The sequence below is a fragment of the Prinia subflava genome, chromosome 5 (genome assembly GCF_021018805.1).
Source record: "Prinia subflava isolate CZ2003 ecotype Zambia chromosome 5, Cam_Psub_1.2, whole genome shotgun sequence".
Classification (NCBI taxonomy): Eukaryota; Metazoa; Chordata; class Aves; order Passeriformes; family Cisticolidae; genus Prinia; species Prinia subflava.
Genome location: NC_086251.1, coordinates 30,313,112 through 30,333,880, shown reverse-complemented (window position 1 = coordinate 30,333,880; position 20,769 = coordinate 30,313,112). Strand labels below are relative to the sequence as shown.

Genomic DNA, 20,769 nt, shown 5'->3' with positions numbered 1-20,769 from the left:
CCATTCAGCCTTCCTTCCCCTGCAGTTCTGTTGCCTTGCTTTGTCACTGCAGTCCTTCCAGCTGAGTAACACTGGACAGGACTTTATTAGAGTTTAGCAGAGGTAGCTTTTATTCATCCTGAATACTTTCTTGTCCTTGAGAAACAGGTTTTCTCCCCCTTTTTCTCTCAAATATGTGTTAAGCTGAACTGGGGAATGAGTGGTCACACAATTGACCCATAGCCAAGTGAGCCGGTTTGGCTAGCAGTACAAGGTGGCAGCAGCAAGGATGGGCAGCCACGTGAGTCACAGTTTGATTTTCATTTGGAAGACTTGTCATGCCCTAGTAAAGGTTCCTAAGTAATGGATAAAAGTCAGAGCAAGCATTGATTACTCCAGTGCAGAATGAACTAAATTCCACTGTCACATCTGAGCACAAAGGGAGTAAGGTGTCCCTCAAGCTGGTCCCAGCTGCCTGGGCTTAGAAAACACATAATTTACTGCCCTATCACTTAAGGGCACGGGAAAACTTCATACACAAACTGAATTTGCAAACTCAAGACCTCTTCTGGCAGAAGGGGTAAGAGAGCTGGCCCACTGAGGGCTGCAGCCAACAGTGTGGCATTAATTCACAGGGAGAACTCATTTAACTGGCCTTCTGCTGTTGCTTGCCTCAAACTGGAAGCTTTCTCAGTTCCTTGGTAGGTGTCTTTTTTTTTTTTTTCTTTCATAGTGCCACATATTGTTGGTCAAATAAGGAAACTTGAAAACAGAGGAAGTAGAAGTAATGTTGATCTTGAAACACCAGCAATTGAAAAGACCTTTCACAGTTTCCTTTAAAACAAAACCAAGGGGTAAGATAATGCTAACCAGGGCTGGGTGCCCAAGAGAGCATCATAATGAAGTATGCACTGTTATTGTTCAACTCAGTGTTTGTTCTCCATGTGAACAAAAGGAAGGAAGAGCTCTGCTATCAGGCTGGAGAGGAAGGAGTCTTTGTTGCCCTTGGCTACCTTAACTTTAAATGTGAGGAAGCACAGGGCACTGCAACATAACCTTTCTGCAGTATTAGATGAGGAAAATTGATAGTTAGGAGGTTAAGGGCGGACACTCTGTTTATCTAAAGACTACGCTTCCCTTTCATGACAGCCCAAATCAGGTATGTCAGTGCTAGTATTTATTTAGGTCACATGAGGTTTTGAAAACCTGGTTTTAAACCCTGGCACTTCTGCTTTGCTGCTTCTCTGCCATTTGAGTCTTCCTCTGTGTTGTTGCTCACCATAGGGGCAGTAAGAGATGCCATTTCCTTATTGAATGTGACATGCACCCAGTGTCCTGAGTGTAAAGTTCAGTCATGTTGCTGAATGTATCTGCTAGAGACTGAGTCAGGTTTACTGTACTTTTCTGTTCCTGCTCCACCCTTAGATTTGTCTGCTGAAGTGGCAGAATTCCTGCTGTCCCTCTCCCCATCTGTCAAGTCATGAGGATGACACACTGTCAGATTAGTGACAAAGTTTACCATGCTCAGAGCCATTGTTTCAGATTTTCAGATGACTCAGGCAACGATTGTGTCATCAGCTAACCTCAGGTTACAACTTAAAGCTACCCCTGCAATCGTGAAATTCTGCTTAGCTTGCCTGTGTGTTAGTCCTCCTCTGGCTTTGACTAGTCCATGTACTATCTCTGCAGACCAAGAGACACTGGACAAACAGATTTGCATCCCATTAGAGGCAATGCTGTGGTGTTGGGATGTTTGGAAAATGTAGGTGCAAATTTTGATTCTGACTCTGAATAATACAGAGTTCATTCCTTATATATGATGCTTTCTGGACAGAAAATAAAAGCAGCCCACAAATGCATATCAGCTTTGTATCCCATTCAAGATGCATCCTTGCATTGATCTCCTGTAAATTCAAGGTTACCATGATGCATGATGTACAAAATGACACTTCCACACATTTATGTTAGAGTCTGTTTCCATAATCCCAAAATCTAATTGTTCTCACAACAGTATGTTTTGTGGAATTTCTGCCAACATTACTGTAGACAGAGAAGGAACATTAATGAGATAAAATAGCCTTGTTTTGTATAATGCAAGTGATCTGAAGGCTTGGTGATTTGTCAGAGTGAAAGCATTTGGTATGAATGCAAAGAGAATGGGGAGAATCCCATGAAACTGCTGAGAGGGTCAAGTGTAAAAACTATTCTTTAAAGTGTCATAGTATGTCACCTATACACCATTGAAGGCAGGAGAATTAGGGCCAGGCTCAGATATTTGAGGTATGATCAATTTGTGTGTAAAACCATGCTGGATACAGGCAGAAATAAACAGCATATTGCATTGTTGGTATTGTGGCTCTGTGAACCCACTAAGTTCAAAACAGAAAATAGAAAAAACCTCTGAATGTCCTGGGAAATGAAATTAAGAAATAAAATTAATTCAGGCCACTCACCAAAGTAGCTGTCTGAAAACAGGTTGGGCTTTATTTCACATAATAGATACAAAAGCTCAGTAAAATGCTGAAAATCCAGATGGGCCAGTGGGGGAAGGACTCTGCCTGTACTTAGTTTTCCTTTGTTGTAGCATCTTGAAGTGTGATGGTTCTCTGAAGAAAAAAAGTCCAAGATTAGATTTAGCACATTTTAGTCAAGCCACAGCAAACATATTCAGTTTACAAATACAAATGTTTTGTGTTTGTTTTGTTTTCCTAATTACTAACCCTGGAAATTATTTGTTTCTTACAAGCTAAAAGGACTTCTTTCCTTCTCACATCATGAGTGGTTTTAATAGAATAAATTGTGTCTTTGCCAGTTTAAACAGTTGTCTTCAGTTAGGCCAGTCAAGGTGCCTTATGTATACAGTTCCAGTTTTTGTACTTGGGTGTTAAAATAAATCTGAAAAGGCATGGAAGAAATAGAATTTACTTGGGTTTTTGGTGACCCCTCTGCTGAACAGAGCAAGAACATTCATTAGTGCGGTTGAAGACGAGATGAGCTGCTGAGTACTGTCAGGGAACAATTATAAAAGTAGGTGCTGGTTTGATGCATCTGTAATTAGAACTACCTAGCACTGTGGAAAGGGTTTCTTTTCCCTCTAAAGGCTAGAGGGATTGGCAAAATCTCCTCTAGGATGAAACTAGAGCATTTATTTGAAAGGCTTCTTGGGTAAAAGACAACCCTATGACTTTCTTTATATAAACTGTTTTTAATGACCATCCATATCTATCTATTCTAATTTCAACTTGCAGAGGATGTAGAAAACCAGGTAGCAGATAAAAGAGGATTGGAAGCCTGCTATCAGCCTGCCATGCCTGATGGAATTGCTTTTTGTTGGAGCAGTGTCTTTGACAGACTTCAGCAGTGGTTGTAATTAAGATTGAGGGTCCCATTATAATAGATATGAGAGGTGGCAGTGGATAAGGCCGTGATCCACCTGGAAAGAAGAGGAGAATCATGGGCAGCAGAGTTCTGTGTTCTGCAGGTCATTAGCCTGAAGGGGGTAGGCTAAGCTGTTACAGCATTTCCATCCCACTTCCTCACCTTTATACCTGTTTGGAAGGGAAAGACTAATACGATAGCATTTAACAACACAGATCAAAAGACAGCACTTTGATGAACAGAATGAACTTGGGTGTGATTTCTTAGTTGGATAGAGACTTACAGAACCCTGGACACGAGGAGAGAGGTGCAGTCTTTATGTGCCTCTTCTAGTGAGTTTTCTCACCAATGGACTAGACTTGATAACAGAACAGTTTGCTGTAGGAGACAGCTGAATCCTGCCTGTGCACAGGTAGAAGCCTTTTATAAAAGAATCCTGTTAAAAAGAGTAAACCTGTTACCAGGAAGAAATCAAGTGAGCTGGTCTGACAAAAGAAACAAGAATAGACAACACAGTGTTAGTGAAAATCTGTTTTTTAGAGAAGCAAAAGTGTTTTGTTTCCACAAGCTAGCAAGAGGGTATTGGTTGCTACAGCAAGCGTTAAATCATGTCAGATTCACCAGCCTGGTTGTTTATTTGTAGGGATATGTTCAGTGAACATTTCAAGCACTCCAGGAAGAAAAGAGAGACTGAGGACTTAGCCATGTTTTATTAACATTTGCTGTCCAATAGAAATCAAACTGAAGAAGACAACAGATAAATCTTGATTTCACTTTATTATTAGTTGTTGAGATATGCATTTATCAGAAGAAATGAGAAACAGATTACACCAGCAAACACATCTGGCCTTAGACTGGCCTTCAAGTCATCCAAAACGGAGCACAAAATATGGAGTTGTTTACAGCCAGGCACTTAAAATCGCACACAGCTGCAAGGGTGAGAGGCAGCAGAATAAACTCTCAAGACAAGCTGACAACAGCTCCACTGCCGGGGTGCCCCTTTTGCAGACGAGACAACAACAGATGAAGAAATCTTGAGAATGACCCAGAGCACTGCTCATTAGTGAATGAAGCACAGGCAGGAAATGGGACAAGATTCCTTTTGTCATAGTTTTTCACCCAGCTGTCTGCCTGTCCCACAGCCACCCACATGCAATCAAGTATAGTCATAGTCAGCCTCCAGAAAAGTTATACAAATAAAACCTCCTGTGATTACATACAGACTCCTTCTAAGTTACATTTGTCCCATTAGCAAGGTACATACATTAGCAAGGAATGAAAAATTACTGGGTTTAATCCAGGCACACTTATCATTGCAATTGAAACTTATTAGGAGGGGTTGTATTCAGGTAAATCTGATAGAACCATGTGATTCCTCTTACTGATGTCATCTGGACATCTGTTTCTCTGGATATCTACTATTTATTATTGATTTACTAGCACTTTTACTATATCTATTTTGTTTCCTTCTTATGGCAAAGCTGATTTTTACTTTATACAGGTATAAACTCTCTTTGTGTTAAACAGATCCATGCTATTCCCAAAATGAGAGCATTAACAAGCAGAGAAAAACATTTCTGGACTTCTGAAATGGAATCTGTGGAATCAAATGCTATTTTGAGATTTTTAAGTTATCATAATGACATTAAGACTCCAGCTTCTCTGGGACTTTTCTTTTGTGAATACAGCTCACTTAACATCTTGCTCATAGGCTATAAAAACCATTTTGTTTTTCTTACGGATTGAATGCAGTTTTTAATCTATATTTTTCAGCTGGAGTTAAATAACAGAAGTCTGTTACGGAGAATTCTGTAACCCTTGTTTTTCCAAATGGCAGCCATCCTGTTGCTCTCCACCAGGGTACTGTGAGTAGTTACATTCTACTCCAGTGCAGTTCATTGTGCCTTCATGTTTGGTTTTGCTGCTCAGCTGCAGTGGATATTTTTAAATGGAGCTGTTGTCTATGAGCTGTTCATGAGAGTCTTTAAATGGAGACTTTGAACACATCAGCACTGGGATTGAGCATCAATACAAAGGAGTGTCACATTTGTAGCCTATAGCAATTATTTGAAAAATCATGGATTTCATGCAGTCTTGAGCCATCCAGTGTGTAGAGTTCCAGAGAGATATTAGGCAGACAAAGAATTCATGCTGGTGTAAAACAAAAAAGCCCACCCTCTTCCCACCCAAAATTATGTCAGCACCAATCTGAGACAACTCTCTCCAGGGTCAGCACCTCTATTTAGAAATCCCACTTGAATCAGTCCTTGTGAGTATCATGGCATTCTTTCACACTCTGAAGTATCTACGAGGAGCTAGTCTGAGACCAACTTACTCCACCCTAGCTACCAGAGAGACCTGAATTACAAAGAGGTCATAATTGCTAATAAAGTGATTTTATGTTTAACAGGGAGGCTGCAAACTATCAGAGCAGTCTTTTAGGCATCTGGTTTGCTGCTTTTGGAGCACCATTAATATTTCTTCTGTGTTGTTACAATGGTAATGGTAGCTATCAGACATTACTGCATCTCCTCTTACCACTGTGTCTGCATGCAGTATCACAAGAGCTTTTAGTTGTGTATTTTTCTCCCCACATCTCTCATTTCTCATCTTTATTTGAATCACAGTCTTGTTCAGCAGGTCAGCTAATGGAGAGCAGATTTTTTACTAATTCTGGGGTTTTTTTCCCTTTTCCCTCTATTTATATAACACACAATTTGTAATCTTTTTAAAACCAAAGAAGAGAGAAGTCTTGAGTTCATCTAGATTAAAATCAGCTGCAGCCTATTAATGGACTCCGCCCAAGACTGAGACTTTAGGAAACAAAAACACTGGACTAAATTATACTGAACTGGCCTCTGTCTCCTGGTGAGGGGATTCATATAGCGAGAGGAAAGGGGAAAAGGGGGGTAAAGGGAGAGGATCTCCATGTGGTTTTAATTCATTTTGATTCTCTTCCTGAAGCTAATTTACCCGACACAAAGGCTCTGTAGTGGGCAGCCAGCTTTTTAGAAGTTTGGCTTTCACTGATAAACAACTCAGTTCCTGTTCTGAAGGTCTGAGATAGCTCAGACCTGTGTGTAATCAGCCAAGGTTTAATGTGAGTATTTTGGTACAGGGTATTTCAATTACATATTAGAGTCTTTTCATCATCTGTCAGAGGGTATCCTGAAGACTCTCAGACAGTCGATCTAACTCCTCCATTCATTCTGTCCCCAGAAACAGACAGTGAATTGTCTCATTGAAGAATCAGAATAGCAGACACATGGGCCAAAACAAGTCAAGCCAAAAGTGCTTGGCACTGGCATGGCACTCACAGAAGGCAGTTCTGAGCTTCTTCTGGGCATAGGAGCCTTTGCCACCGAAGTAGCAATGTACTGTTCTCTCCTCAAGGGAAAATACTTATTGATTCTATTCATCCCCTTTGACATTAAATCTTTTTTATTGTATTCTTAGTCCCATTATTGCGTATAGTCCTCTAGCAACATGCAAGAAGTTATGTCTTTGCCCTAAAAAGCCAGACAGTGGGTGGAGTAGTGAAGTAAACAGTAAATCATTAGCTGAAAATTACTTGATTAATTATGTTAGGGCCAGACTGTCTTTGGTTACAGTTTTCATGTATTTAGTGGCAATAACTTGTAATCTAAACAAAACTAGAAGGCAAATGGGGAGATGAATGAAGGGACTGAGAGAGAGGAAGAAGTGGAACCGGGCCTTGGAAGGAAGGGCTGACTTGAGACAATAGCTGTGCATGTATGTCCAGTGCTTCAGTCCCATGTGCAGATATTTGTTATGGGAAATGAGTATAAGCATGGCCCAAATCCATGTTGTGGTTAATAAGCCACAACAATCAGCACCAGTTGTTCACTGATCTATTAAATGTGCCCTAGGAATGAGTAACATCAAAGAAAATACAGTTTTAAAATTGGGGTCTGGGGATATCTGCTTCAACTGCTCATTCTTGCCAGTTTTGTGTAATAATGGACAAAAGATTTTCACCATGTCCTGTTTTCAGTCTTCTGATTTACAGAGATGCTAACATGTTCAGCATTATATGAAGGACTCTCCATTTCTACAGTGTTTCATTCTGTATACATATAATCCAGTTACTGCAGTTATCTACAGTTATCCAGGAAGCCTTATATATCCTTATCTGGGCATATTTTTCCAAAATGAATTTCGGATCTTCATGACTTTCCTGCCTTATGAGTCAGTTCAAGCAAAGGTTTAAATACTGAGAGAATCCCTTATACTTTGCTTGACAAATAATTTCTCACATTTATAACAGGTCATCTGGAGACTAGGTTGAGCAGGACGTGGTTTTTCCATGGGACTCTCCTGTAGTCCTTCTTTCTCCAAAGCACATGGTGTATCTCTCCCATCAGCACCCAGTTCACTTCCTGTGTGCTCTGAAAACAGGCCAGAGCTGCTGCAAAGCTTTCAGGAATTAGTCTGGATTTCTTAAGAATAAATCAAGTTAGAGTTGATGTACTGGAAATCTTGTTAGCATTTCCTGCCTGTATTTCTTCTTTCCAAAACTTAAGGCGTGATGTAGCTGAAATAAAGTCACCTGAAGGCTTTTGGATACTGTAAGGTGTTTCACTTTTTCCCTTGGCCTTCCTCAAATGCTGCTGGAAGCAAATTGATTTGCTGTCCTTTTTGATTACTTTGTTTTGTTCCTCTGCTTTTATTCTGTCAGTAAGCCTGTTATTTGTCTAATGCTCAGACAGATCACTTTCTCCCCTCGCCCCAACCTGTTAGATATGGATGACTCCAACAGAAGTGGTTAAAACTTTATTCATAAATACCTGGAAGTAATCAGCCATCTAGGACTTGGCCAGAGATTTATTTTAAGGCTTGAAGTAAACTAATAGTATTCTGAGAGAGTAAACTTAATTTTGGATGGCTTTGGATGACTTTTATAGGAAGAAAGCTGGTTTTGGTATTCTTTGCACACACACATGCACCCCAACAAAAAGTAAAATCAACAGTTGTATGCTTTTACTGCTCCACATACTGCTCACATGTTTGAGTGACAGCTAGCAAATTACCAAAGAAATAATTACAGTACTTTGATATAGTAAAAATTGTGTAAATAACATTGGCTTATAGTAAGCATCACATGCTAGGATATGCTTCCTCTGTTGACAAAGATACCATATTTATCCCCAACACTTTTAGAAGCAGAGCTGCACTTCTCATTGCCCCAGTTTCCACATTTGTGGCATCTGTTCCCATGATTCCCTTTGTCTTGTGAGGTCCAGACCCGGCACAGCTTGTGTCTTTTGGTAGTCTTTTGTTTTTAGCAATTACTAAACAAAGCAGTATTTAACTGTAGCCTTATTCAGCTTGAAAGGAAATGCAGTGCTAGAGTGACCCATTTCAATAGGTTTTAACCCAAGACATAACAAAAAGCCATAGTCTTTTTCTTTCATTGATTCCAACCTGAAGAAACTAGATAGTTCAAACAAAAGACTTACGAGAAAAATGGGGTTCAGTCGGGGTTCAGTCGTTTCAAAGCATCAAGCTAGGACATAATTTTGAGAAACCTGTTTTAGTGTTTGCAGACTTGGGCTACTTATATTACTTACTCTTGGTTCCCAACATATAAGTTGTCATCACAACCATAAAGCTAGAAATACACTTTTGAAAAAGAGAGAAAATATTTGAGAGCACAATAATCAGTTTCCATGAAAAAAGTTTTATCTTGATGTTCTACTCTGACCCTGTCCAATTTGATCCTTTGCTGTCATACCAAATGGTGTAGTTGGTAAGGTGTTGATCCTGGAGGTTCCCGGGGACTTGCCACAGCAGAAGTGATGTGTTATTACCAGGCTAAGCTTTAGTCACTCTTAAGGGCCTGCAATATTTGCTCACATTTTACCTGTAGAGAGGAAAAATCTCAAAATTTTTTCACTTTTCAGCTACATTAAGTTCTCTGCATAGAGGAAGAAAATGGAGAGAGAGAGAGACATCCTGCTTGCGTGTTCTTCTCATGGTCCTGTAGCTGGCTGCACAAGCGCATGGCAGCCACACGTGCCAGGGCACCCAGAGCTCAGGGCCCTTGTGCAGACGAGCACATGTGCACATACGTGACTCAGACTCAGTTTCACTGCTCTGCTCTGGTGGCTGTTACAGGACAGGAAGCAGGGCCCACTGGGAGGATTTATTTTAAGAAGCTGTTGTATGATTTTGGTTCCTTTTGGCAGCAGTGTTCATTGTAAGCATAGAGCTGCTCTCTTGGGGATGCTCTGTGTGAGCTGTGTGGCTGTTGCTGATTCTCATTTGCCCTGCTGTGCTCCAAACTTAGTGTGTCTTCAGAGTATTCTGCTGATGTGTCAGGTCAAGCTCCTTGGGTTCCACTTCTCAGATAACCAAGAGTAGTTCGCCCCAGCTGCTGTCAAACTGTTCAGCTTTCTTTAAAACTATTGCTGCCAGTGTAACATTCTACCAGTATTTTACCATGAAGAATATATTCTTTGGGGAGCTTCTGCATCCGTGGTAATCTGGGGAGGCTATAGGCAGAAGCTGCTGTACAAGGTGTACATGTGCTCACAGTCTGAAACTTAAGAATAAAGGGCAGAATAATATATAGAAGCATCCTGCAATATGATAGGGGGTTTACAGAAATGTCATTTGGAGGATATTTATAGTCATTGCCATACTTTGCCTGGGGTGCTTTTTAATAGTTTCTGAAATGAGATGGCTTTATTGTTTAGAGAGCTCCAAGAAATAAAATTGTTCTCAGCTTGGGAGTTTAGCTGCTGGTTTCTCTAGTAACTTTTGAGGAACAGGCCACGAGTTCTTCTTCATCACTTTTGCCTGGTACATGAACAATGCATTTGGAGTTCTTTCCTTTTGCTTTTAGTGTGTTGGGGAACATTGGCATACAGCCTAAAGCAAAATGGTGGAGGAAGAATGAAGTTATCTGCTTTGATCGTCATCAGTTTTTAACAGAATTAAGACAGCTCAGTCTGGTGCATTTTCCATGAATTGGCAATACTGTAGATTGCTTTCAAGATTCTCATGCTGGGCAGCACTTACTTTGTGGATCTTTGGTACACTCAGTCTTCCAAGCAATATAGACTTCCCAGTGTAGGTCGAATTCTCTTACAGTTTCTGTCTTCTTTCATGCAGCACTTTACACAAAAGTATTCCAATAGTATCAGATTATTTGTTTCTCTTCCTGAATGACTAGTTCTAAAAAATCTTTCTCATACTGTTCAGAGAGAAACAGTCTAGTCAATAAAAGCAGAAATTGAAGTACAGTTGACTGTTTTAAGTAGAGCTTTGAGAATCCAGTCATGCTGGTTTTCTGAGTCGAGTTAGCATTTTACTTTGTTGCTGTGTGTCCTGGATCTTCACCTGGTGAAGGGTGAATACAAAATAGAATGTTGGTGCTAGTCCAAAAGTTTGTTTATCATTTGTTACCTGAATTTGACATAACTGTAAAACTGTGCTTGAGGTTCCACAGAAGAAGTTTTCTTTCGAGGTTTTTGCTTTGATTTGGGTTGGATCTACCCAGAAAATGTCTTGTGGCATATTATTTCAATTTCTACGGGTCTTTTATCCATGAGAAAATAAATTTCCTGAAGTTCTGAGCCAGTGGAAGAAGATGGTCATGCAGACAACTTCATGTTTGTTTAGATGATTAGTCTTCAGATTTTTGCCAAGTTTCATATAAAAGTTTGGTCTGGCTCTGATGTAATCCACAGTGATTCACCTGCTTCCCTCTGTCTCCTGAGAGGGTGAATCACACTATATCTCCAAGATAAACTATCAACATACTGTGACAGAGGTGTCATTCAGGTGAAGAATGATAAACAAAGTACACTAGAAAACATAATGTCCTGAGGTCAAACCTCTCCATGTAAGTGACAACTAGCAAATACAGGGAAATGTCCTTACTGGTTCTAGATTGTCTGTTTTGTATTTCCTCTGCCTAGAAAAAGATGAGACTGCAAAGCAGACAGGAATAAGTTTCTTTCCTGACACTGAGCACCATAAGCAGGAAAGTTATTTTCTCTTCCCTGCTAAATCCCCTGGCATGTGTTTTTTTCCTCAGATATTGCTGAGCAGTATCAGCTGGAAGTGATGTTTGGGTTAAAACTTTATTTCTTCCCCCTCCCTTTTTTTTTTTTTTAACTACTAGACTACAAAACTATGTCATTTGAAGAATAAAAATCAATTTTCTATTTCTGTATCTGATTTTCTCCCCAACCTTTTATCTATTGATTCGACTGATTTGCAGCCCTTCTTCCCCTCCCTCCTTGCTGATAACTAATGGAGTTTGTATTAAGCCAGCCTTTCAGTGCACACACCACTGTGCCAACAAGAGTGTGTGCAGCTATTCTGTCTGCCTTGGAAGCCTACAGATGCAGCCAGAGCTAGAACAATTCCTGTATTGATCCCGCACTTGTCAGTTAATCCGTCATAAGGCATGGGAATCCTAGCCCTATCCACATCTGCCTGCATAACTGCAGGGGGAAAACCAATTCTCTGAAGCTCCCACCAGGAAACAAGAAAGCAAAGAGAAATGGGAGCTTGCTGGGAGAGAGGGCTGTAAGCTGCTGGGCCAGAGGGCCGTGAGATTGCCTACCTGCTCCACCCTTTCCCCCAACTCCTTTTCATCCTCCTGCAGGTCAGCAGGATCAGGTTTATGTTAGTGAACCATGAAGCTTATCAAATAAATGTTGCAGCAGCAGGTGTTTGGCTCTCTCCACAGGCCAAGTCTAACAAGGTTGATATTGTGTCTGTGGCCGAAGTAATGCAGTAATTACTTTTCTGGGCTTGGAACGCCCAAGAGATTTCTGGGAACCAGTTAGAAAAACAAACCTTGCTAAGAGCAGGGGATTTTTAAAAAGGAACAGTGGTGCTCTCTGTGCCAGAAGGAGAGGACAGGCATTTTGAGTACAGCATCCAGCATGGTGCCCCATCCACTCATAGACTGCTCATGTTACAGGGGCCTGGAATAGAGGCAAAGTGCCTGAGTTTAGTTGCTCACGTTGGGATGGGCAGCTTATTTTGGCCCATGGTGGCATGTGGAAAGGCAGCTGCTTCCTTTAAAGTCATTAATGTGTACTGTAAGAAGAGTAAACCTTGGATTTGGGGGACCTTTGAGTGTTTGCAATTCTATCTATATAATTCAATCTGACTTGCATGTCAGGGGTTGCACAGCATAGCTTTCCCACTGCTGTCTGTTTCTTGCTTTGTGCATTTCCCTTGTAAGCTCTGAACACAGGTACTGAGCTGCAGGATACGATGCAGCCTAATTACCCTAGAGGAAGAATGAGATCTCACAGCACATCTCTGCTGTGCCGTGCCCCTTTATCTCATGTAGTCCCTCTCAGGCCAGGGAGGACAAAGTTAAAGCAGGTCTGTACAGTGATGACATGTAAAAGCAGCAATCTCCATCATTCTTTTTGAAAGAGTATTCATCATTTAAGCCAAAGCTTTTTCCCTGTAGCTAATTATTATATGTGATAATGTTACCATAATGTCATTTAAACCAATTTAAGGAACTGCAAAATTGTCCTGAACTACCGGAAATTTCTTCAGTTGCTGTGTGATTGTCCAGGACACCAGAATTTGAAAGTGAGAAGAGGAAGAAAGCCAAACTGATTACACATTCATAGGGTTGCACATTAGACTTAAACCTGGTATGTTTAAAAAATTACTTTTTTTAATACAAAGAAGCTAAAGAATTCTTACTACTTATAAATAATTCTTTAGGCATTCTTCTTTGCTGTCAAATCCAAGCTACAAAGCAATGCCTTTGTAGTGATGAATGAATTTTCCCAAGCTAGGAAAGTTAGCATTTCATTAATGTCTGGCAGTGCTTTTCCATTCCTACTGTTCATGTTAAGCTCTGTTTCTGCATATCACTTTGTATTACGAAGACCTGTTGCTTTGGTGGCAGTGCAAAGGTACCACACCCTTTGCTCAGTGTCCTTCAGTGCTTCTTGCTGAGCTGTTTTGTTGGTGGGTTGTGCTGGGCACACGGTGAAGCCCTGCTGTGAGTGCCACGGCATGCTTGTCCCCAGTGCTTCATTTTGTGCCGGGAGTGCCGCGCGCTTGGAGGCGAGAGCTGTGGGTGGGTGAGACACCTACCTCCTCAAGGTGTTCTGTGACTTTCCATAGACACTGAGTGCAGCAAGCAGTGAAGGACTGCTCTACTACGACTGCTGGAAGGGAAAATAATGGAATTTACCTCAGCATTATTGCATTAAAGGCAAATCTTGTCTGCTCTTGAAAAATGGCATCAGGGTTCCTTCTATAGCAATTTCCCCATTATAAATGCAATACAGATCAGCCAAAAACCAGGCAGGTTATGTAAGATCTAGGATGGCCTAGATGGTGCTTAGAGAGCTCTCTATTTTAATCTGGGACACATTTGCATGATATAGACAGTTTTTTTAACACAGTACTTTAATTTGATTTTTTATATTCATTGTTGGAACAATTGTTAAGCATTTGGAAGGACACATGAGTCAGCTTAACTAGGACAGATGTTTTCATCATGTATTCATCATGTAAACATTCAGGAATGATGTCTGAAGATTGTCATTTGGAGGAAGCATTGCTGCAGAATTTGGCGTACCTGTCTATCTGAAGTCTCAGATTCTGAGGGAAGATGAAGATCCATATATTTATTTTTATATAAAATGCAAAGACCAGCTATGGCCAACTCTAATTAATCTCCATTGGAGAGAAGTGGATCAGCAGGAAGCCATTCAGGACTGAGTATGGCAATGTTAAAGAGAGCCTGGAGGCATGTTAGGATTGGTGTTGCAGTGCCAGAGCAATGTATGAGAACCTCACACATGACTTATCAGTGTTCACCTGAGTGTAACCAGACATGAAACAGAATATATTTGCTATTAATATTGCAGCTGGGATTTTTTTTCTTAACTTTTGAGATTAGAAGAATGTGCCAGCTGTGTGCATGTGTGTCTTTTGGCAGTGGAGGGATGACAGTGCTTACAGTTTCCATATGAAAGCAAGAGCATGCCTTCTCTAGGCCCAAAACATTTACAAAAGTACTTCATAAAGCTTAAGAAATAATGACAAAGAGGAAAATAAGTGGCAGTGGATTAGACAAAGGTATTTTATGTACTGTGATGTTTTGTATAGTCATCTGGAAAGAAATGGAAGAGATCTTTTGAAGATCATTGATTGGAAACAATCTTTATTACCGATCAAATTCACCTTTGTCAAAAAAGATGGTTATTTAAATATTAGGCATCTTTTACTCCCATGGCACAAAACTGATTCAAAGATTTGATCTGATAGATAAACTGTTAAATGGCTTGTTAGATTAGATAAGGGAGTTGGAATGTATTTGATGTCAAAATTACATCCCTCCATCCCTACGTATGAAATCTCTCCTCATCTATCAACTAGAAAGAGATATTACCTGAGTATAGGAGGTCATCTGCATGTTGTGTAGTTCTCTGAAGGCTGGGGATTGATTTGGACATTACTTTTGTATTTACTACTTTTTATCCCCAGTGGAAAAAATTGTTTGTATTGGCTATACAGAGATTAAAACATGTTGAAGTTTTCAGGTATTGATAATGGACACCAGAGTTCTCACCTAACAGTCAGTTTACATTACAATCTGGGCTACATCAGAAAGAAGAAAAAAGGGCAGCTAACTAAGAGAGTTATTTCATTCCATTCTTTAATGGAGCAGATTATTCCTGGCCTATTAATGTAGACGTTGTCAACACGAAGGGAATTACATAGACCCCTGCAAAGACTCACCTCTAATATAAAATACCTAATGTTGTCTTTTTTTGTCAGATTCCTGAAACAAGGTAATGATGTGGCTTACGTGACAAGGATGCTAAAAGCACATCTACCACTGAAATTAATTAATTGTTTTTTCCTTGATTAAGAAGTTCTATTACTACACGGCCTGGAATCATCAAACTTATTTTTTTCTGTAGTCCATTTCCATTTGTGGCTTATGGTCAAAACAGAAGTTTAAATCGCCATAATTAATCTTAAGCCCTTAATATACCATGTGATTTCTGACCCAGCAAGGACTTGGATCTCACAGTAACATATGCAGCAACAAAGTGATATCAGTCTTCCTGTTTGTTGTCTGAACCTGCCAAGAGCCACTATGGATACATGTCCAACACAATACTGTTGCAGTTGCTGAAAATGCTATCAGTGATTCCAGTGGGACTCCTAAAAATCAGAATAAAACAAAGTCTTCTTTCCTGAACTGTTGATCAATTGATCATGTGGTTTTGGTTATAACTTGGCTTTTCATTGTGTTTTCTAACCCTGTGATGAGTAATGATAAACACTGATAGGTTACTAGCATGGCATGTGCACGTATTTGGTATTTGGGAGCCAGTCCTGATGTGACTGGGAAGCTTAAAGGCTGCCTAAGCAGAGTTCCACTTCTTCTGGGCAGCACTGTATTTTGAGCTTTTAAGCATAAATTGAACACTCAGTGTTGCTTGAAAGACTTGTCATATCCATCCCAAGTCTTCTGCATCCTCAGCAAGGGCAATTATTTTTTTAGTGAGATGCTTTCAATTAAAAAGTGATAAAATCAGCCCTTGAAAAGTTTAGCATGAACTAATTTTAAGTGCTCATATATTCCAAAAAGTGAGTCTGAGGCAATGCTTGGAGGCTCTTACTAAAACATTAAGATGTGAACTCTCAGAACAATCCATTGGCATGGCTCTCTTGAACAACTGCCTGTGCAGAATTGCTTCTTGTCATCCGCAAGACAAGAAGCTACCACTGTGATTTCAAGTCTCTGGAGATAGTGAGACAATTTTTAGGGAACATATCCAGTAGAAAATATTCAGACCTTTATAGGTTATATAGTCTGAGTAGCCTTGGGAATGCACACAAAACTAAGTGGTGCTTACTGCAAGCAGTGGGAGACTCAGTCTGACTTTGAATTTAAAAAAATGCAAATAAAATTTAGAAAGTTCTAACCGGAATGCTGAGAATTTTCCTGTTGATTTTTGGGACTGTGAGCCATCTTATAAATGGTTCAAGCAGTTAATCCTAAAAAAATAGGAGGTTTGATGTCCATTCCATGGGAAATATATTAAGTTAGTAGTTTCAGAAGGAAGACCAGTGTTCCTGCAAATCATAGACTCTAATTCTCTGTGTTAAGCCATTGAATTTGTCTGTTTTCCTCTCTTTCTGAAGTTCTCTTGCTCAAAAGTCCTCCTTTATCCATTTTTCCTTACATGAATCTTCTCTGTGCTAGTTTCTGAGGAAGTGGCAAGAGTATTAAAATATTTGTATCTATATATAAATATCTGCATTAGTTAGAAACATGTAAATAAAAAATTCCTTCTCCTTTTTGGAATAGTGGTCTTACGTAACTGTTAAGATTCCTGTTTCCCAATCATTTAATACATTGGAAGTTTAATCAAGGGATATCAAAGAATATATCTTTGGCCAGGGAAAAATAGTTTGGCAAAGAAAAGGTAGGAATGTTAGAGATAAGAGGGGTTTTTTTTAATATGTTTCCATGAGAAAGGACAGAAAGAAAACAAATGCAAAAGAAAACTAAAGGAAAGAAAAGAACCATAAGGCTGAAAAAATTAAAGTGCCCAAACTGAAAAGCCATTGAGGAGAAAGAATCATCTAAGAAACTCCAAAGGGTGGGGAATGGAAAACTGAAATTAGGAAGGGACTGTAAAAAACCCCTAAAGCTTTGTCCGTGCTGCCAACAAATCTATTTTGCTCAATTTTGGCTAAGCTGGATAAACATTTTTTCTGGCATGTATAGGTGGTTGCCCAAATTTTGTTTGTTACAAGTAGGTTGGAATGAACCTCCCAAAAATGTTTTTGCCTAGTCTCGTGAATTATGCTAAATCATATTTTTACTTTGAGTCAAAAAAGTTTGGCCCTGCAGAGGCCAGCCAAACACCAAGGCAGCTCAGACAGTTGGATTTCACAGCTGTTTTTACATTCTGTGGTTTAAGCCGTGGGGATGTGGCTTAACTGTAACACCCTGCCAGGTCTCTGAGGGAAGGAGCACCCCAAGGTAGCATTCTCCACCTCTGCCAAGCATCAGGAATGGCAGAAGCAAGGGAGATTCAGCCCTCAATGCTCTTGATGTCTGTAGTATAAAATTACAACAAAATGCCTGCAAAAGATTGTAACACAAAGAAACCAAAGACACACACAGTCAGCATGAATGTGCTGGCTCTATGCAGCAGTGTTTGGCTCTGGTTCGTACAACTGCAGTGGGGCTGGGGCTCAAGGTTAGTCAGAATCCTGCCTGAAGAGGGACAAAAAGTGTCTGAATGTTGCCTTCACCTTTAGTTTCACAAAGGTTTGTTTCTCACTCAGAGTGGCACTGTGTGCTGTGTCTTCCCAAGGGAGCCATTGTGAGTGAGGGTCACCAGATGCAGATGTTTGACTGTGACCCACCTAAGACCATAGCCAGGTTTCAGGCTGTAGTAATGCTGATCCCTCATCTCCTGGTCATCAACAGGTGCCCGAACCAAGGCCAACTCCTGTATCACTTCTGGTACTCATCAAACCCCACAGTGAATTGTCTATGGGAGCTATGTAATCTATATGGTTTGTACTTGTGTGTTAGCCTTTTGCCACCTTTGCTGCCTAAACTGATTACTTGTGCAGTAAAATGAGCACTAGTTCAAGGGAATCAGGTCAGGCTGGGTGAAAGAGAGATGGAGGACATGGAAAGAGAGACAGGGCCATGTCTTCTGTTAGCCATTCACAGTTAGAGCAATTTGGCTCCAGTATCAAACCATGTGGGACAAGGAAGTAAAGCTACTTTTAGGGCAGCATACCCTCAGCTGCAGGTGCTGCATTGCAGTGATGGAAAAGACAACAGCAGAATCCCAGCAAAGCTGTATGTTTCCACTTTTTCCTATGAAATGGGCAACTTCAAGGTTTTTTTGTAAACTGTGGCAAACCTGTGAATGTAGGAAAAACTCATAAAATGTGGCTTGGTACAGATCTGTACCTTGTGGTTGGTTGACTGTATCTATGAGTCTTTCCTGTGGTTGGTACTCAGAAGTCCTCTTTGTGGATTTCATGGAATCTAATAATGGGTAACTGAATAAGCCAGCCAGGGATATTTACAGTCGCTGTCTCCTCTACTTGTTAATTACTTTTCACTGAATTTCTCTAATCTCACTTACGTTTGAGAACCCCTGTCCTTGGTCAGACTTGGTAGAAAAAGTTATAGGGATAAAAGCTAGTGGGGTACAGAATGTGATTGCTAAAGTGTTGTCTGTGTAGAAAACCAGACTAAAAAAGAACCTGATAAACAGTATTAGAAGGAAAATGACACAAATGTATTGTTCGACTTTAGTGATTGCAAACATGATTTTCTCATTTCTTCCTTCAAGCAATGTTTAATGTCCTACTGCTTCAATTCATCTGAGGGTTGCACCTTGAATCTGTTTTTAGTTGAGCTGAGAAAAGACTGGGCTTGTAAGTGCCAGTCTAACTCTTCTTATGTCTGTTCCAGCCCATGCAGAAGGACTAATGGGGATGTGTTAAACTGACTTTGGCCATTACAAATATGGTCGGCATCGTAGTCTTTAGGCAGCTTTTAAGGCTCACGGTACTCCATGGGATGTAGGGCGTTAGTTTGGGGCAGCTAGTTAAGGCATCTTCATCCTGTTCAGCACCATTTTCTCTGACGTGCTTCAATTGAGAGGTAATTGAGGAACAATGGTGGATTGAACCGCTCAGCCTGATTTTTCTGACAGTCCGAGTACCTTAAGGTCCTTATGCTGTTACTGGTTGTTTTGTGATAGCATCTGTGACCCCTATTCAGCATCCAGAGCTCCACAATGTAAGGCAGTGTGTACTCCCAAAGAATAAAACGATGGCCCTTGCCCTTGCTGACTTCAAATATGGTTTATGGTTCATCCAGCAACTCATTGTGTCAAACTGAACATCAAAACTAATTGTCAACAAATTCACAAACCAATTGAAAACAGCAGCTTAAAAAGTCCACATGGATCACCATGTAAATGTTGTCCTGTTTTACACTGGAGACATTTCTGGCTTCTGTTGTCATGTTGATAAATTCCTGCAACCAGTATCGTGTGACAATAGGGATAACCTAACATCCAGGATTCCTAAGTGCTCATAAATGGGATTATACTTCTTTACAAGCTCTCAGAAGTGGAAAATACATTTTTTTAATTGCCATATTGGCAAATAGGAAGGACAGATAGGGAAAACTAAGAACAACATATTTAGTTGCAGTAAGTGCCCAAAACAACTACGAGTGCTTTATGACTGCTGCAAACAATTTGAACAGTCCATTTTTCTTACAGAGTTATCTAGTCATAAGCTATTCCCAGTAGATGAACAGTGCCCACCAGTGTTTGCCAGCCAAAGAAAAAGTGGGAAAAAACTTCGCACTTAGGTTGCTGTGGTCCATTTCTGATTTGCAGTAGTTTTGCAAAGCAGTGTTCACAGTCATTTGTCCTGTTTTCAGCAGTGTCCTTGACCATACCCCCTGCCAGTAACAGGACCTTTAAGACCAAGAGAAAGAAACAACTTTTTTTTTTTTCTTATCCAACTAGCAGAGGATGTGCTGAGCCAAAATAGAAATAGCAAGGTCAGGTCAGGGCAAGGCCCTGCATTTCATTAGCTAGGCCTGGCTAGGAGTGATTAAATATGTACAAGAGACTTTGAATATATCCAGGGAGGAGGGATGACATTGTGGAATACAGAAAAATAATTCTTTGGTGCTGTCAAATGACTAAATACAGGATGGTACTTAATTAGAGAGATAAAAAGAATTTATTTTAATTATTTTAATTCTGTACAAAAGAGGGGATTTTTTTATTTTCTGATGAGTGTTTTGAAGAGGAGAGGAGGGTCTGAACAAAATGTGTCAGCCTGGCTTAACAGAATCCAGATAGCCTCGAGATACGTGTTGACCAAGCCTGCAGTTCTCATGACTTTAACTTGATGAAGACTCAATAAAAAGACAAAATTACATTGGCAATGAAATCAAGGTTCTGATAAATTTTGGAGGTGCTCTGGTTAGAAACTGAGGACCTTCAGAGCACATTGCTATGTGTGTTTCATCAGATATGTTAGAGAATTGGAAAGAATGCAGCTTTGAAGCTGGAAAAAGTACTGTGTCAAGTAGTGCTCTGGGTGCCCAGCTCAAATTTGCTTCTGGGGCTGCCTGACTTTACTGGCATTTTATAGCTGTATTGTAATTCTTGTATGACAGTCACATTGTTGCATAGGCACCTAGGCACTGAATGCCTGCAGTTTGTAGTTCTTTTCCATAGAAAATACTATCCCAGCTGGCTGAAGTATGTTTACATTTGTGAGCACCAACGATATCTTTGCAGAATTTCTAGGGGCTATTTTTTTAGACCAGCCCACTGGAATATGAATTTCCACTTTGTACCT

The 20,769-nt window shown here is 40.2% G+C and overlaps 1 protein-coding gene and 1 long non-coding RNA gene across 9 annotated transcripts in view; one reads left to right on the top strand and one right to left on the bottom strand.

Moving 5' to 3' along the window:
• The window catches only part of RAD51B (RAD51 paralog B), a 431,141-nt gene that overhangs the window by 284,076 nt on the left and 126,296 nt on the right, over window positions 1-20,769 (top strand). The window lies entirely within an intron of this gene.
• The window catches only part of LOC134551298 (uncharacterized), a 52,211-nt gene continuing 34,662 nt past the window's right edge, over window positions 3,221-20,769 (bottom strand). Inside the window, exons 3-4 of the long non-coding RNA XR_010080556.1 lie at window positions 13,468-13,541; window positions 3,221-3,793 (exon numbers count right to left, since the gene is read on the bottom strand). This is a non-coding gene — a long non-coding RNA (uncharacterized LOC134551298). The remainder of the gene's footprint in view (window positions 3,794-13,467; window positions 13,542-20,769) is intronic.